Source organism: Formica exsecta, unplaced genomic scaffold, assembly GCF_003651465.1.
Source record: "Formica exsecta isolate Colony F162 unplaced genomic scaffold, ASM365146v1 scaffold1602, whole genome shotgun sequence".
NCBI classification, from domain to species: domain Eukaryota; kingdom Metazoa; phylum Arthropoda; class Insecta; order Hymenoptera; family Formicidae; genus Formica; species Formica exsecta.
In genome coordinates this window covers 33,041-49,183 of record NW_021848925.1, presented here as the reverse complement: position 1 = coordinate 49,183, position 16,143 = coordinate 33,041, and the positions used below count along the sequence as shown (strand labels likewise).

Below are 16,143 nucleotides of genomic sequence, written 5' to 3'. Positions count from 1 at the left end.
ATTCTGCTTGAATCTGCTCGCAAACTGCTGGCAGACTGCTAACATTTTGCTTACTGGGTACATGATCTCCGCTACAAGGATTGACGTATTAAATTTTAAAATTAATAAAGTTACGATTATTAAAGCGATACAACGGGCCAAAATCGCGTTGCCTTTGCCTGGGTCCTTCGCATCAAATACATTCTTCGCTTACATCTCGTCTACCATTGAAGATATCGATACTATTCGAGAAAGACACTATTATACATGATCTCCGCTACAAGGATTGACGCATTAGATTTTTAAAATTAATAAGTTGACGATTATTAAAGCGATAAAGCGTGCCGAAATCGTCCGCGTCAGATACATTCTTCGCTTACATCTCGTCTACCGTTAAAAATATCGATACTATTCGAGGAAGACATTATTCTACATGGTCTACGCTACAAGGATTGACGCATTAAATTTTTAAAATTAATAAGCTGACGATTATTAAAGCGATAAAACGGGCCGAAATCTCGACGTTATATAGGGCTGTTCCGCTTTTATAATGAACACTACTTAGAAAAAGATACAATTCGTAAAATATTAATAGCGTAATTTCAATAGCACACAGTATGTAAAATAATGTAGTTCTTGAACAACACGTCAATTTCTTTAAAAATTGCTGTGATTTAAGAGATAGATTATTAAAGCGATATAGTTGGCGAAAATTACGACGTCTTTTCCTGCGTCATTCGCGTCTAATGAATCTATCTCTTAAATCACAGCAATTTTTAAAGGTGATTTGAAGTTGTTTTTGTTGCGTGGAGCCATGCGTGCTGCTAAGTTCATTTTGTAGCGAGAAATGTGACTCGCGACGTGCTGCGTGGTGGGCTCGGCGGTTAGATTTTCAAGATAGATTCAGTGCTATTTTTCAAGCGTGTTGCTCGGATTCTAGCGTAGTTCGTCCAATCAGACAGTCACGTGTAATAAGCCAGTTAGTTTGTTTATATTTGCCGGGCCGGAAATTTTCGTAAAAATGTTGCAACTTGTGGCACAAATTGGCCAGTCAACGAAATGGACAAAAGAACAAATTTCAGTATTAATCAAAGCATACAAAGAAGAAACGTGCTTGTACGCTTTTCAGAGTCCCAATTATCATAACAAACATTTACGGGCAGAAGCATTGATGAGAGTATGTAATGCTGTAAATAATGTTCGGCTTAATACTACAACTAAAGAATGCCAAACGAAGTTCCACAACCTAAGAATTCAGTTTAATGTGGAAAATACGAAAAGAAGATCTTCAATAAAAAGTGGCGTCGGAACGAATGATGTTAGTATCAATATTAAGTATATATAACTTTAATTTTACAACTTTTTAATTTTGTTTTGAACTATGGTTTTATTGAAATTAATGAAATAATTCCATGTGTTTGTATTTTAGATACTGTTAATTGTATTTTTTGATAGTAGATACTATCACTAAACTGTCCTCTAAAAATTACATGCTACTTATTGCAACTTTAGCTGTAATTGTTATTTGACTGTAGTCATAATATATTCTGAGAATTAGATACGAGGGCGCACAAAATAAAATAAATAAAACAACAAGTAAATAAATAAAAGAGACACGTTGCTAGGACGCGAAAAACAAGAAGTGCAGTAGGCATAAATTTCAAAAATTGGTCTAAAGTGTGCTTATTCCCAGCTCTAACTTAGGAGATTATTAGGACAAGTAATTTAGTTTAGTTTTATTTTTTGTCACAAATATTTTTTGCATGGCCGATTTCGTAGTTCCTTATAATGTTTTGTGCAACATTTTTTTCGACCGTAATAACTCATTAGAATTGTTTTTACATGATAACTACTCCTTACAAGATGATTAAATTTTGAAAATAGTTTCGGGAATTAATAAGAGATTTTTACCATATTTCAATCAAAGATTCAAGTCAGTGCATCGTATTAAAACGAAGTTTCTTGAGAAGTACAACCGTTGGAAGGAGGGTGTGTTTGTAATGAATTTATGTGGCGATTTGAGAGGTAGGGATCCATCTTCAAATAGTAGTGAAGGCAGGCCAAAGAAGAATAGTGGAGGCAGGCCAAAGAAGAACTTTGAAGAGTGCTGTGACCGTGCAAAAAGCACGGATAAAATTCACGAACTCCGAGACACATACTCCCAGAAACTAATTGATGCCGCTGCTTCGTCATTTACGAATTCTACTGATAGTCTTTGATGCTGATTCTGCTCTGGCACTGATAATACAAGCTAAGCTCTCCAAGTATCAATACGAGATTCTTCGAAAGGCAACTCAAGATATTGGCCATAATATATTCCCAAGTTATCGAAAGATAATAGAGGCCAACAAGAAATGTTATCCAGACAATATCGATGTTACGGAAAAATCGGCAAAAGTCAGTCTACAAGATTTGCTTGATCACACGTCCAGAAGGATTATGGAAATCAAAACTCAAGACGATATCAAAACATTAGAAGAAGAACGTCTTATTCTGCATACAAAGTGGGGCTGTGACGGGGCTTCTGGCCAAAATGAGTATATGCAGAAATTTTCGAATCCTGCAGTGGACATTTCGGATTCAAATTTATTCATGACTTCGATTCTACCCGTAAATGTGACACTTGCTGAAAACCGAATCACACATGTCTGGAAAAATTCTCGGCCATCTTCAACAAGATATTGTAGAGCCTTGAAATTCGAGTTTAAAAAGGAGACGCTCGTCTCAAGATTTCGGCGTCCTGCTTCTGGTGAGTCATCCTTTTCAGCATTCCATGCAGCAAATCCGGCAGATCCATGAATACATCGGTATCGATTTTCCCGTTTAGATATGCAGTCTCGATATCCAGCTGAGAAACTCTTAAATTGAATTTTGCGGCTAAGGCCATCCTTTAAGGAAGAAATCCAAGACGTGCAATCGGAGCGTAAGTTTCAAAGAAGTTAATGCCGGGACGTTGAGCGTATCCTTTCGCGACTACGCGTGCCTTCCTTCGATTCAGGGCTCCATTGGCGTCATATTTGTTCCTTAATATTGTGCGACACTTGATTATTCTCCTATCATTGGGTTTCGATACGATATCGAAAATTCGTTGATGATGAGACTCCTGATTTCAGAGTACACCGCGTCGAGCCACTCGTCCTTGTCCGGTCCAGACATCGCCTCGTGAAATGGGATTTCACATGCGTTCAGAGCTAATTCAGCGTCTTCCCATCTTAGAAGCTCGTCTTCGCTCGATTCGCTCTGATTTTTCGGTTCTTGCGATTCGACAACATCGGGCACCACATTGTATTGTTTGGCAGGTCGGCCCGGTTTACCAGTTAAGATCTTGCGCGATCTACCGGGACCACGGCGTGATCGGTTGTCAGATGCAGCTGGTTGCCCTTGGTCAGCGTCGTTCGTAGCGCGTTTATTGTTTGTCACAATGTTGCCTGGCGCAACTTCGTTGGGGTCATTCTGAGGCTCGTTAGGTTCCTCATTTGCCTGTTGGTCCCTTCGCTTCAGATTTCATGCTACGGTCAATTTCGATCTTGAAGTTCATCCCTGGGTTTTGTTGGTTATCTGAAACAGAAAATGGCTCACCTGAGGTTCTTTGGACAGAGTCCTATTGCCCGTCTTTCGTCCGGAACTAGTTGAAAAATTTGACATCTCGCTTTATATGGATCCTCATCTCGGACGGTAGCCAAATGCGATAGGCCTTGGACGTTTTGGAGTATCCGACGAGAGTTCCTTCGATTTCTCTTGGCGAAAATTTACCTTTGTTGGGCAATTTGTTCACAACATACACTTTGGTTCCGAATTTTTGTAGGTAGTTGATGTTCGGACGTCTGCCCGTCCACATTTCGAAGGATGTTTTGGCGCCTAAGATTTTCGTCGAACATCGATTCCTCACATGGTTCGCCGTTGCGACAGCTTCGGCCCAAGAGGATGTTGGAAGTCCGGACTCTGTTAACATGCAGCGAGCACTCTCGACGAGTGTCCTATTTTTTCGCTCGGCCACGCCATTTTGTGCGGGAGTGTGTGGAGTCGTCAATCGTCGCTTAATTCCGGCTTCTGACAATATCTTATCCATAATTGAATTTGTTCGGGAATCGAACTCGACGAGATCGCCCGAAACTGATAGAGACGCTCAGAGATGAGCGAGAAGCGAATGTTCGAGAATATAGGTGTTTGTCACACTTTTTCTTTCTAAGAAGAATGCACCTTTTTCTTTCTAAGAATCACGCACCTTTTTCTTTGTTATGATCACGCGATCACGCGCCGATCGGCTGATCGCGACGATGTTTATTCTCGCTCGTGTTTTATTTTTCGAGGCAATCATTTTAATTTAACGGCGACGTTCGCCGATTGAAATTTAGGCATCGAATGTTTCAATTTTGAACAGAATTGCAGAATTCCTTTCCGTTATCTGACCGTAGAGCCTTAATTTTCTCACCGGTTTATGTTTCTGCGTAATTTTTATATTCTAGAAATTTGGGTGTCACCTCGGATTTGTTCTTCAGGAATTAAATCATAGTCTGTAGTCGTCGGTAAACGTGGAAAAATAACGAGCGCCGCTCTGCGATTGCGTTCGCATGGGACCGCATACATCTGTGTGCACTATTCCGAGTAATACGGGTGATCTCTGTTCGCGTTTGGAAAAGGGAAGTCTCGAGAGTTTTCCGACGGCACAGACTTCACATCGAGGAAGTATATCGTTGCCTTTGAAGGTTAGACCAGATGCCATCTCGTTTTGTAGCATAAATGATATGCTTTTCCAATTTAAGTGGCCAAGCCGTCGATGCCATTCTGTCGAACTATTCGAAGCATCCGTAGCGGTGCACGCCGTGTCGTATCCCTCACGTAGATAAAACAAATCACCTTCGCGATCGGCCACCATTTTCACGGTTTCATTTGCATTTTTTATATATGCGTGGTTTCCCGTGAACAGGATTTCGTGATTTTTATCGATTATTTTTGCGATTGATAAGAGATTCGTCCGAAAGTCCGGTACGTATAGCGCGTTTGCAAGGGTAACCTCTTTGCTTTGCTTACCGTTCGAGACCGTTATGTTCACGTCGCCTTTGGCCGTCGCGCGCGCTGTCGTTTCGTTTGCCAACTTTATGCCGCTGTCAGCCTTGTACAATTTCGCAAATAACTTGGGATCTTTGCAAAGATGCGACGTACATCCGCTGTCGAGACACCATTTTTGACTTTTCGCGTAATTGAACGTCTCGTTTATGGAAACATTGGAGATCTCGTCTGCGTAAAATACATCACTTGCTACATTCGCGTTTTGAGCGTCCTTCTTTTTCTTGAAACAGTCCACGGCCTTGTGACCTTTCCTTTTGCAACAATGACATCTATATCCTGCTTCGTTTGAAGGATTTCTCCCGCCTTGTTGACGGCCGGTGGCGCAATCTATCGATGTCTTCGATCGTTGCTTCGAGAACATGGCATTGATATCCGACTCACTGTTCTTGTGAATCTTGCTGTCGCGTTCTTCGATTATTTTGATCGTCAATGCGTCTATATCCGGTAGATTATTGCGAGATTTGATTGCGCAGCAAAAATTGTCGAAACTACTTGGCAGGCTGTGTAGCAGCATTATAGATAACTGATCGCCATTAATTTCGATATCCATGTTATGAAGTTTATCCACCATGTCCATAGAGCGGAATAAATAATCTCTCACGTCGTCGTCCTCGCGCATCTTCTTTAATAATAATTGTTCCAAAAGCGTAGCCTTTCTTATGGGTCCTTGGGAAGCGTAAAGAGATTTTAGCCTGTTCCATACCTCTTTAGACGTGTTGCAGTTTCGAATGTGTTTAAGTTCCGTCGGGCTGATGGATAAAACTAAATCACTTTTCGCCTTGCGATCCTGGACGGTCCAATTGTCCAGCACGACTTGTGCCGCGGCGAGCGCTTCGCCTTGGCCTGTAATGACGGGCCTCGGAATATCGCCATTAACGTAGGGCCACGAATAATTTTTTGTCAAAAGCGCTTCAACTTTAATCAATCACGTATCGTAATTATGTTTAGTTAGAAGCTCGATACGCGTCGAATTGATTGAACCGTTTGTGCGACTCTCTCACTCTTTTATGGCGTCGTAGTTCGTTAACGCGCGTGCACGATCAATCACTTTTGGCGAAAAATATGTGTACGATCGGTCTTTCGTTCGATTTTCGTCGTTCGCGTAAATTCTGGGCCCATAACTTGTTAGAGCGAGTGGGTCAGGGAGACGAGAAATCAATCGGTTAGAATTATTTGAACTAGACTGAATATATTTTAATATCACGCGAGACGAAAACAGGAAGAAGAATAACAAGATAAGAGACGGTGAAAAAATACACGGTGAGGGCAACGTCGTGTAGAACGGCAACGCCTTCTATAATTTGTAAGAAGCGATATCGAAGTATTAATCGACCGTTTTCGGCGCCTTGTGCCTATTCCCACTTCTGCCGAAATATTAGCGAATAGTGCGCATGTCAATCGATCGCGGTAGATCAATATAATCGAGCCTGGGTCTCTCGTTCTCTTTCGTTCCGGGGACGCATACAGGCAACATCGACTCGAGAGGAACTCCAAATCAATTGTGGCGATCAGGGCCACGTCATCACTAATCGTAAGAAGACGGACACTGCCGCGTATCGAAGAGGAAGCCTGGAAAGTGGCCTTCACTTGGACACAGTACAATTGGACACGGTGCAAATGGATACGTTGCAAATGGACACGAAACTTTGCACACGGTTCAATTGGACACAGTGCATTTGGACACAATAATTTTGGACACAGTAGCTTTTGGACACAGAAGAAAATTCACTTGGACATCATTCAGTAGCACACCGATCAGTTGCACACCGCTCAGTTGCACACCGCTCAATTATACACCGCTCAGTTGCACACCGGTCAATTGCACACCGCTCAATTGCACACCGCTCAGTTGCACCCACACACACACAAACACACACGGGGGGTGCAAGGGGGGCCTTCGGCCCTCCTCCCGCAGCCACCCCGCCGGCAGGCAGGGTGGACCTCGCTTTACAACTACGGTGGGCAAATTAACGGTGTGCAACTGAACGGTGTGCAACTGAATGGTGTGCAACTGAGCGGTGTGCAACTGAACGGTGTGCATTTTTATGTGTCCAACTGAACGGTGTAACAATGCATTCCCCCCATCGTTACTAAACCGTACCCGGCCGCCGATCCGCCGGAAGTCCGCCGCCCAACGAATACCGGTCGGGCAAATGCGGAGGCGCTGAGCGCCCATTTTTAAATAACAACAGAAACGCGTAAACATCCAACCGCCGTTAGGCGCGCGAAAACATCGAGAATCGACGACGCGCTCGGGTAACCGCCCGACCGTTACCAAAAATAAACCGATTAAACGAGGCAAACGGGAACGGGCGTACTCGTCCCCGTCGAGAGTACTCGACACCTCGCATAAATCCGACCACCTGCGTGCAACGGCGACCTTCCAGTGGTGTGGAGTTCCCTGCCATCGACGGGTGTTCTCGTCGACCGTTGCACTCCCGAAATTCCACGGGGAAAGACCATCCCGAATTAATACAGCACGCGCCATACGCGCCTAGCTAACACTTCCGCGACCGCCATTTAGTCATCCGGACTCGCCATTGATACGGCGCGTTAAGTCCCGCGACGAGGGATGATCCACATTCCTACCGCGACACTGATCGACATACGCGATCAATACATACGTGTCGAAGGACCGCCCACCGGCCCGACCGAAATTACCGCCCGGTAGCTAACGGCATCTGCCGAAATCGCGGTCCGCGATCCGTAATCGATATTCTATCGATCCGCCGAAATCACGAACCGCGCAACGCATTAGATGCACCGCACCCGACACAACCGTACCGCCGTACATCCTGCATCTTACACGCATTTACATTATATATATATTCACACATACTCACTCGATTATAATCATTTATACATCGCACACCGCCGTATCGCCGTACAGGCGACCGCTTCACACACACCGCTGCACACCGACACGCACTCACACGCTTGTATCATTCGCTCATACATAACGATCTTCCATTCGATATTCTGCGCACAACTAATTATTATTATACATTTGCGCGCTCACTCACTCGTCATTCGTCTCGCACGCACACCAATACACACATACACCTATACGCGCACACACACATAAACACACACGCTGTACATATACACCACAATACGCAATAAATTATATTTTACCTAACATCACTTTCATTCGTCTCTCGATACCCTTTCATGAGCCCCGGATCCCGACCGAGTTATCCGTCACCGCCTCGCGAAAGCGGTTTATTACAACGGTGTGCATTTTTATGTGTGCAACTGAACGGTGTGTAACTGAATGATGTGCAACTGACCGGTGTGCTACTGAACGGTGTGCATTTTTATGTGTCCAACTAAACGGTTTGCATTTTTATGTGTGCAACTGAACGGTGTGTAACTGAACGGTGTGCAACTGACCGGTGTGCTACTGAACGGTGTCCAAATGAATTTTCTTCTGTGTCCAAAATTATTGTGTCCAAATGCACTGTGTCCAATTGAGCCGTGTGCAAAGTTTCGTGTCCATTTGCAACGTGTCCATTTGCACCGTGTCCAATTGTACTGTGTCCAAGTGCACCGCTCCCAGCCTGGATACTCCTTGTGCCGACAGATCTCTCGGAAGTACGCAGGGAATAAGGCCAAAAATCCCCGGAACAGGAGAAAGAGCCAACGTGGGAACAATCGGAGTCGGATCTAATAATTATTAGCACCTCCCCAAATAAGTATTGCTCAACGGTTAAATTTAGTCTTGAGAATGCGCGGAGAGATTGAAGATTGTAATTCGCAGGCCACGACGGCAAATTTGCTCGACACCACGAGGCGTGAGGAGAGATCCAGAAAGCGATTTCGGACGTCTGATAAACGGGAGCTCACGCGGTATCGACAAAGAGAATTCCTCGCATTGACGTAGACATATGAACACTTTTTGTATTTAATTCTATTAGTTATAAGCAAAGTAGCACGTATTTCGGGATTGCGCGAGCGTCTTAGGCCTTCGATATCGATAGAAAAAAACGAAACGTTACAAATTATGTACTAGTTAACAGCACCGGTTCTCAACAAAACGTAGTCTAGCGAATATGGGCGCGAATTGCTCAATCTCTAACAATATTATGTTACTAATTATTATTAAATATTATGTTAATAATTATTATTAAGTAATAAATTATAAAATAATTCTTTTTTGTAACGATTGTGGCAGTTATAAGCATAGATTAATAATTAGCATTCTAATTTCATTTTTATGGTAAATGTGTTAATATTACTCTCCATATAAACTTAGAATTTGAAGAAGAAACATAAAAAACAATGAGTTAATAAGATATATCGAGAAATTCCGAAGATATGAGGTTTTTTCCGCACTTCCAACTACAATGCACCACTGTGGCGGCGGTGCACACTACCAGGCGGACAGCTCACCGACGTGCGTCTGGCTAAAAGTCGACACTGATTGGCCAGACTTTACTCAATAATAACTCCTTTATTAAGCGTTATAGAAAAAAAAGTATAGGACTTTTCTGTTCAGTTTACTGTGCTCTACCTGCTCACGACCGTTGTCAAGGCTGCTTTGGGACACCCTGTATATCAAGCGACGCGTTAGGGTCGCGACGCCAAGTACATAAAAGAAAACTGACTGGCTGTCAACAGTTTGCCTATATACAGGCGCCATGGCCAAATAGCTTATCCGGAGTTTTACGTGTAATAAACTTTCGATTAAAATACCTCAGGAACTAAAGCCATAATCAAAAATCTAACGGCACTTTTATTATATAATGTGAATACAAGCTTTCGATTGCGACCGGTTCAAATAAGATTGGTGCAGTCAATCTCGAGAAATAATGATCGTATATCAGAATTGTAACATTTTTCGTTCTTCATCATTATCATCATAATAATCATAAGTTTCAGACTCTCACGTACGTATGCTCGCACGCACACACGCAAAGCGATTTTGTCCCATCGCTCATGTATGATTATTCTTTCGTGTATACTCTTTTATAAAATTATAATTTTAAAAATTTATAATAAATGAGAGAGAGAGAGAGGGAGGAGACGAAGAGGGAGAGGGAGAGAGGGGGGAGAGAAGAAGAGGGAGAGAGAGAGAGTGAGAGAGAGGGAGAGGGAGGAAGGGAGGGATATGGGAGAGAGAGAATGAATGAATGAATGAATCGTTATTTATTAGACGCCTCGGGATAATATCCCGTAAAGCGCTAGGCACATTATGCATATAAGGCATAAAAATAAGAGATAACAAATTCGAGAAACATAAAGAAAAATTAAAATAAAGATAAACATAAAAACAAAATAAAAATAAAAATACTCTGAACCCTACAACTTTTGTATAAAACATTTTTTTCCATCTTGCTTACTTTACGAGATATTTGCGTCCGTTGATTAAAATGACTCACCCTGTATATGTACGATTTTATGAGATTAAAAATATTAAAATAATCATATTAGATTTTAATAATTTTATTAATGCAATAAATTTGTATATATTTCTCTACATACAACATTAAATTATAAAAAATAAATGAATAAAATATTAACAATTTAAAGCTGAAGTTATATAGCTGTAATAATAGTATTTGCGATGTATATTGCTTTTGTATTTTATGTATATTACCATTATCTAAAGGTGACACATCTTAATAGGCATTTATCTGGAGAGAATAACGATAGTGAAAGAGAAATGTGCTACGATCTGCCACTCTTGGACAATATAGTGATGTACAGCTTTGTTGATAACGTGAATAACACTAAATAAGAATACTAATCTAGATGGCCATTTTCGTATGTTAGATGCTGAATATCATTTAACAATCTTAATTTTATTCTAAAATATTTTGTCGTTCAGATATCTCATCATATTTCATCGAATTTGGTTTTTCTTTCACCAGTATTTTTTTCTTCTTCCCTCTTTTCTTTCAATCGATCAATCAATTCACTTTGAAAAAAAAAAACCAATAGTAAAATTAGGAATAAATAAAAATTTAGGTATATATTATTCCTCATGAAATATACGCATTCATACAAAAGCCATTATTCGCTTACCTTTTCCATGTAGAGGTACAAAGGTTAAAGTAGTTGCAGAGCTTATATTACAAGATACACAAATGCTTCAAATTTTGGCGGTTCTTTTCAGAAGTAGTATGCTATATCAAAAATTAATATTATAAAGTAATTGATGAATTGATATTTTCTTGATAATATATCATAAAATAAACCATTAATTTCTTACTATGGACGTTTTTAGGGATATGTCAAATTAGTTATTTTTATAGTGTAATAGTTTGATAACCTCTGATAGCACGACATTAAATTGTTTTACATTTTCTTTTTCATTCTTTTCCATACATTCTATTTTGTAGTTGCATTCGAGTATAATGCAGAATCTATAAAGTATAAAAAATTTTTCGTAAAAAATGTCTCCTTGAATAAATTAAATCAAAATATGGAATGAATAAAAGTGAGAACAAACCTTAATGGATTGCTAAATGCAATTCTCTACCAGTCCATTTTTATACCTCTTTTCGTACTAAAAAAAATCCTCTCTTATCTTTCCCAAAGTGACGGACGATGGGGTTAGGTAATGCACGTAACTCATGTATAACATTTTAATCGCTTATTAATTTTCTAATTAATTATATTTTGAAAAATATTATGTATATACATCACAGGTTATGTTTATCACGACGCATGCTGATATTGCTGTATTTCATTGATATGACAAATTTCCCAACCTTAAATACACAAAAAATATGTTGATAAATATTTAGTTTCACCCGCTCACTTTAGATTTTAATAAAAATACATTCATTTAATGTCTTCTATTTAATGTCTATCGTGTTCTTTAAATGTATAACTTTTAACGGTGTATTACTTTTTTGATAATACCGAGTAACGATTTTTATCTTTCTAACTTGTTTTTATACGAAAAAACATTAAACGAATTTATTTTTATCAAAATCTAAGGTGAAGAACTAAACATTTATCTACAAATGCTTAGCGTATTTATGGTTAGAAAATCTGTCATATCAACGAAATACAGTTAAATTAACATGCGTCGTGATAGATATAACCTGCGATGTATATACAGAATGTTCAAAAATATTCTTAATTAAAAAATAAAAGGAGTGTTTGTATATATCCGACCCAACTGGCAATTTAGATGTATGCAGAATGTTCAAAACTATAATTTAAAAAATAAATAAAATTAAAATGTGCTACGTAAGTTTGGATTCAAGGATAATGCAGAATCTGTAAAATATAAAAGATCCTTTCATAAGAAATCTCCATGAATAGGTTAAATCAAAATAGAAAAATAAATAAAAATTAAAACAGACAAAAGTTACAAACCTATGTAGAACATTTTAATCGCTTATTTATATTTAAATTAATTATATTTTTGAACATTTTGTGTATACATCGCGGGTTATATCTATCACGACGCATGTTGATATCGCTGTATTTCGTTAGTAGTGTTAATAGGCGGGTTCTAAGCCATGATCCTCTGAGGGGGGGTGAGGGGCGAGGGGAAACCGGTGGCGAGGGGGCATGACGTCACGCGGGCGGTGAGGGATTTTGGTGGCGCGGGGAATGACGTCACGCAGGCGGGGGAGCTTATCGCGCGCTTATCGCGGAAGCATAATCGGCGCAGTGTATTACAAAGGGCGGGTGCTGATGTCCGGATGCTCGAATTTATAAACATTATAAACAAATAACGTCTAGCACTATTGCACGTGCAGCATTACTGAATTTAAAGATGATAAGGCGAGCGCCGATGTCCGCTGCTAGAATTCGCGTCGAGACATGTTTATCGGTGTATTACAAATGGCTAGCGCCGATGTCTGAAATATATATTGTATAAACAAAATAGAACCATCGCGGTGGCCTCTTCATTTTTTTCTAGGAAGAGCCGTTTATCGATGTCGCTTGTCGAGACACGTTTCGCGACACCATAACGCGATAGATTAAAAATATATAATGAAGAACGAATGTCAAAAACTCAGTATGCGATTTGAAAGCTTGCGGTTCGTATATCGGTTGAAAGAGGTACAGCGGGTACTTGTAATTTTTTTGTGTGCCAAGTGTTCGGTATAGAGGAAGATTTTGTCGCGACAATCAGCAAAAATGGAAATGGATAATAATTTCGAGGCAGTATTAGATGAGTCGTCCGACGAAGATCACGCATTGTCGGATGACAATAATTACATTAGGGATCAAAGTGAGGACCTTGAGGAAAGTGTTGACAAGATAGTACCTCATTCGCAAATTATTGCGTTAACGGACGTACGAAATTTTGCACCATATACTTTTATTATTCCACGGGTGATGCTTTAGATTTATGTAGTACATGTATGAACGCTATAGCAGACACTGATTTCGGATACATGTATGCGGTTCGGAAGCATGTGATTGAATTATACGACGCGATAAGTGGCGGGTTCTGCTCTAATTGCAGGACTCCATTGTATCAGATTTTTCCATGCAATATGTGCCCAATTTGTACACAGTAAAAAAAAACATTGTTATAAAAAGTGTGAAAAAAACAAAAAAAAACATGGAACATCCCGAGCAAACCGAACGCGACCTGTTGGAACTGTCGCACCAAGTCACTACCTTCACTCAAAAAAATGTCTTGCTGATATAGGTACATTTCTAGGTGTCACAACAAAACTTTATCGCTATTTTTTGTATCTGTTAGAATATTGTCTGTTACGCATTACACGACAGTGCTGAATCTCCAGAACATTGAGTTTCCAGTGACTGTAAATCAAATTAAAAAGTTTGAACTTCATAATGACATTTCGATAAATGTATACTGCATCGAGGAAGAGAATAACATTGTCCCAATACGTCTGAGCGAGCAAAAGAAGGTCAGACACGTCAACTTGCTGTACGTGCAAGATTCGCAAGACGTCAGACATTTCGCGTGGATCAAGAATTTATGTATGTATATATGTATGGAAAAAACAATAGAAATATAATTCCATCTTTCTTTTATATTTTATATTTTATATGCTGTATACATCTTACATATATTTTTTTATATTTTACATATTTCAGATACTTTATATGTATTTCATATTTTTTATATGTTAAAAATAAAATACAGTTTGTACGAATTAAACCACATTGTTCTTATGTATCCAAGAGTTGTGCGATCCATCGAATCCCAACCATTTGACGTAAACCTCGTCACCCCTCCTGCGCAGTACTTTTTCCACGAGATACACGTCTGGGTAAGTCGCGCGACGTAACTCATACTCGTAGAACGCTCCAGCGACAGATTTTTTGCGATAGTCCTTGAATAGATAGGTTACGGGATTAGTACGCTGCACTTTAACGATCTTAAACACCTCGGTGGTCCAATTTGGCGTGTAACCCTTCTCGAAGATCGTCTTGTACTTGCTAACGCGTACCGAGTCACCTACTTTGAACTTTGCCGGACCCGCGATCTTTATCGCGCTGTACACAGTAGCCAAGAGTCTTTCGGCGATTGCGGGGGTAACGTCGACGGGTCGCATGCCAATCGTTCGATGCTTGCGCGCGTTGTAATCCGATACGAGTCGCGGCAACGCGTCGACCCACTTGTAAGTTCCGTTGAGCGTGAACATCTTCCACATGTCGTTCTTTAATGTGCGACTGAATCGTTCGACGACCGATGCCTTCAACACCAAATATGTGGAATAATGATTGATGTCGTGTTTCTTCACGAGACGTTGCACGTCAGCGTTGTAAAATTCCTTCCCCATATCGGTTTGCTTATTTTTCAGACGCCTCTCGCTATCTCGAATTATCTCTGCGATAGCGTCAGCCGTCTCGCTTCCGCCTTTACTCTTGAGCGGTACGGCCCACGCGTACTTGTTCAACACATCGATGACGGTGAGTATATAGTGGTAACCTCTGTTGAAACGAGAGTACGGACGCATCTCGACGATGTCGGCTTGCTACAGGTCGTCGTAACCCCGCACTACGACGCGTCTTCGGGGAAAATTTCTTCTCGCCGGAGCATGCAGTTCCTCGACGAGTCGTAGCTTCTCGATATTTTTACGTCCATCGGATTTTAACGATGTCATGTTTTTAGCGGTGCGACTGGTCGGCGCGTAATAATATGTGTAAAGAAATTACATTATAATTTATATCTTTAACTTTTTTTAACCATTTAATAACCGTTTATTCCCGTTCATCGTCCTTTAATAATGATTCTTTGTCATCCGCTACCATTCGTCGCCGTTCGATAGCCGTTCGTAGCCGTTCCTGACCCGTTCGGTAGCCGTTCCTGATTCGTTCGCAGCCGTTCTTGACCCATTAGATAACCGTCTGACAACCATTCCTGAACCGTTCGGCCGTCCTTCAGCCGTTTGTAGCCGTTCGTGAACCGTCCGTAGCTGTCCGTGAACCGTTTGTTGTCATCCATTGTCGTTCGTTGACGTTTCGTCGTCGTTCGTTGGCGTTTCGTTGACGTTTCGTCGTCGTTTCGTTGTCGTTCGTTGTCGTTTCGTTAGCGTTTCGTTGTCGTTCGTTAGCATTTCGTTAGCGTTCGTTACTCGTTTTTAATCTAGCGACATTCACACGCCGAAGCTCGTTTACCACAGTCTGTAACGCTCGCACGTCTTTCTCGAACGCGGAAAGCTTCTCGTCTGACTCTTTCAGTTGATTTCTCAACGTTTTAACGTACTGATCCACGTACAGTTTGTTGACGGCGTCGGTATCAGCCTCAGGTAGCGCTACACGGCGAATCTTGCGCGACCTCGCGTCAAAGTCCGTAATGGAGCGACACAGAGCGTTATCGCGCACGAAATTTCTCATTAATCTACTCCATCGACGGTACGAAATGGCGGTTGTCATGTCTCTGCTCTGCTCGGATATCCCAAATTTGTTGATATGCATCATCGATGCGAGCGACGTCGGTCGATCGATTAATTAGTTTTGTCGAGACACCGTTTAATTTATAATAATGCCGGCTTCGCGAAGTTCCTCGATGATCGACAGAATCTCGTTGTCGTGGCCGTTGTGGCCTACTTGGTGCGAAGCGTCGAGCAATCGTAAACGATCCACCAGCTCGTTGGGATCGTCCCAGTGCACGTAGTCGATCTTGTTGTCGGTTAGCGTCAT

The 16,143-nt window shown here is 41.0% G+C and overlaps 1 long non-coding RNA gene across 1 annotated transcript; it reads right to left on the bottom strand.

Annotated features, from left to right (window-relative positions):
* Nucleotides 1-11,165: 11,165 nt before the first annotated feature.
* Nucleotides 11,166-11,903, bottom strand: LOC115233162. The gene is made up of 3 exons (XR_003883735.1): nucleotides 11,504-11,903; nucleotides 11,264-11,417; nucleotides 11,166-11,177 (listed from the first exon to the last, which is right to left on the bottom strand). It is a non-coding gene; the product is annotated as an uncharacterized LOC115233162 (long non-coding RNA).
* Nucleotides 11,904-16,143: the final 4,240 nt, after the last annotated feature.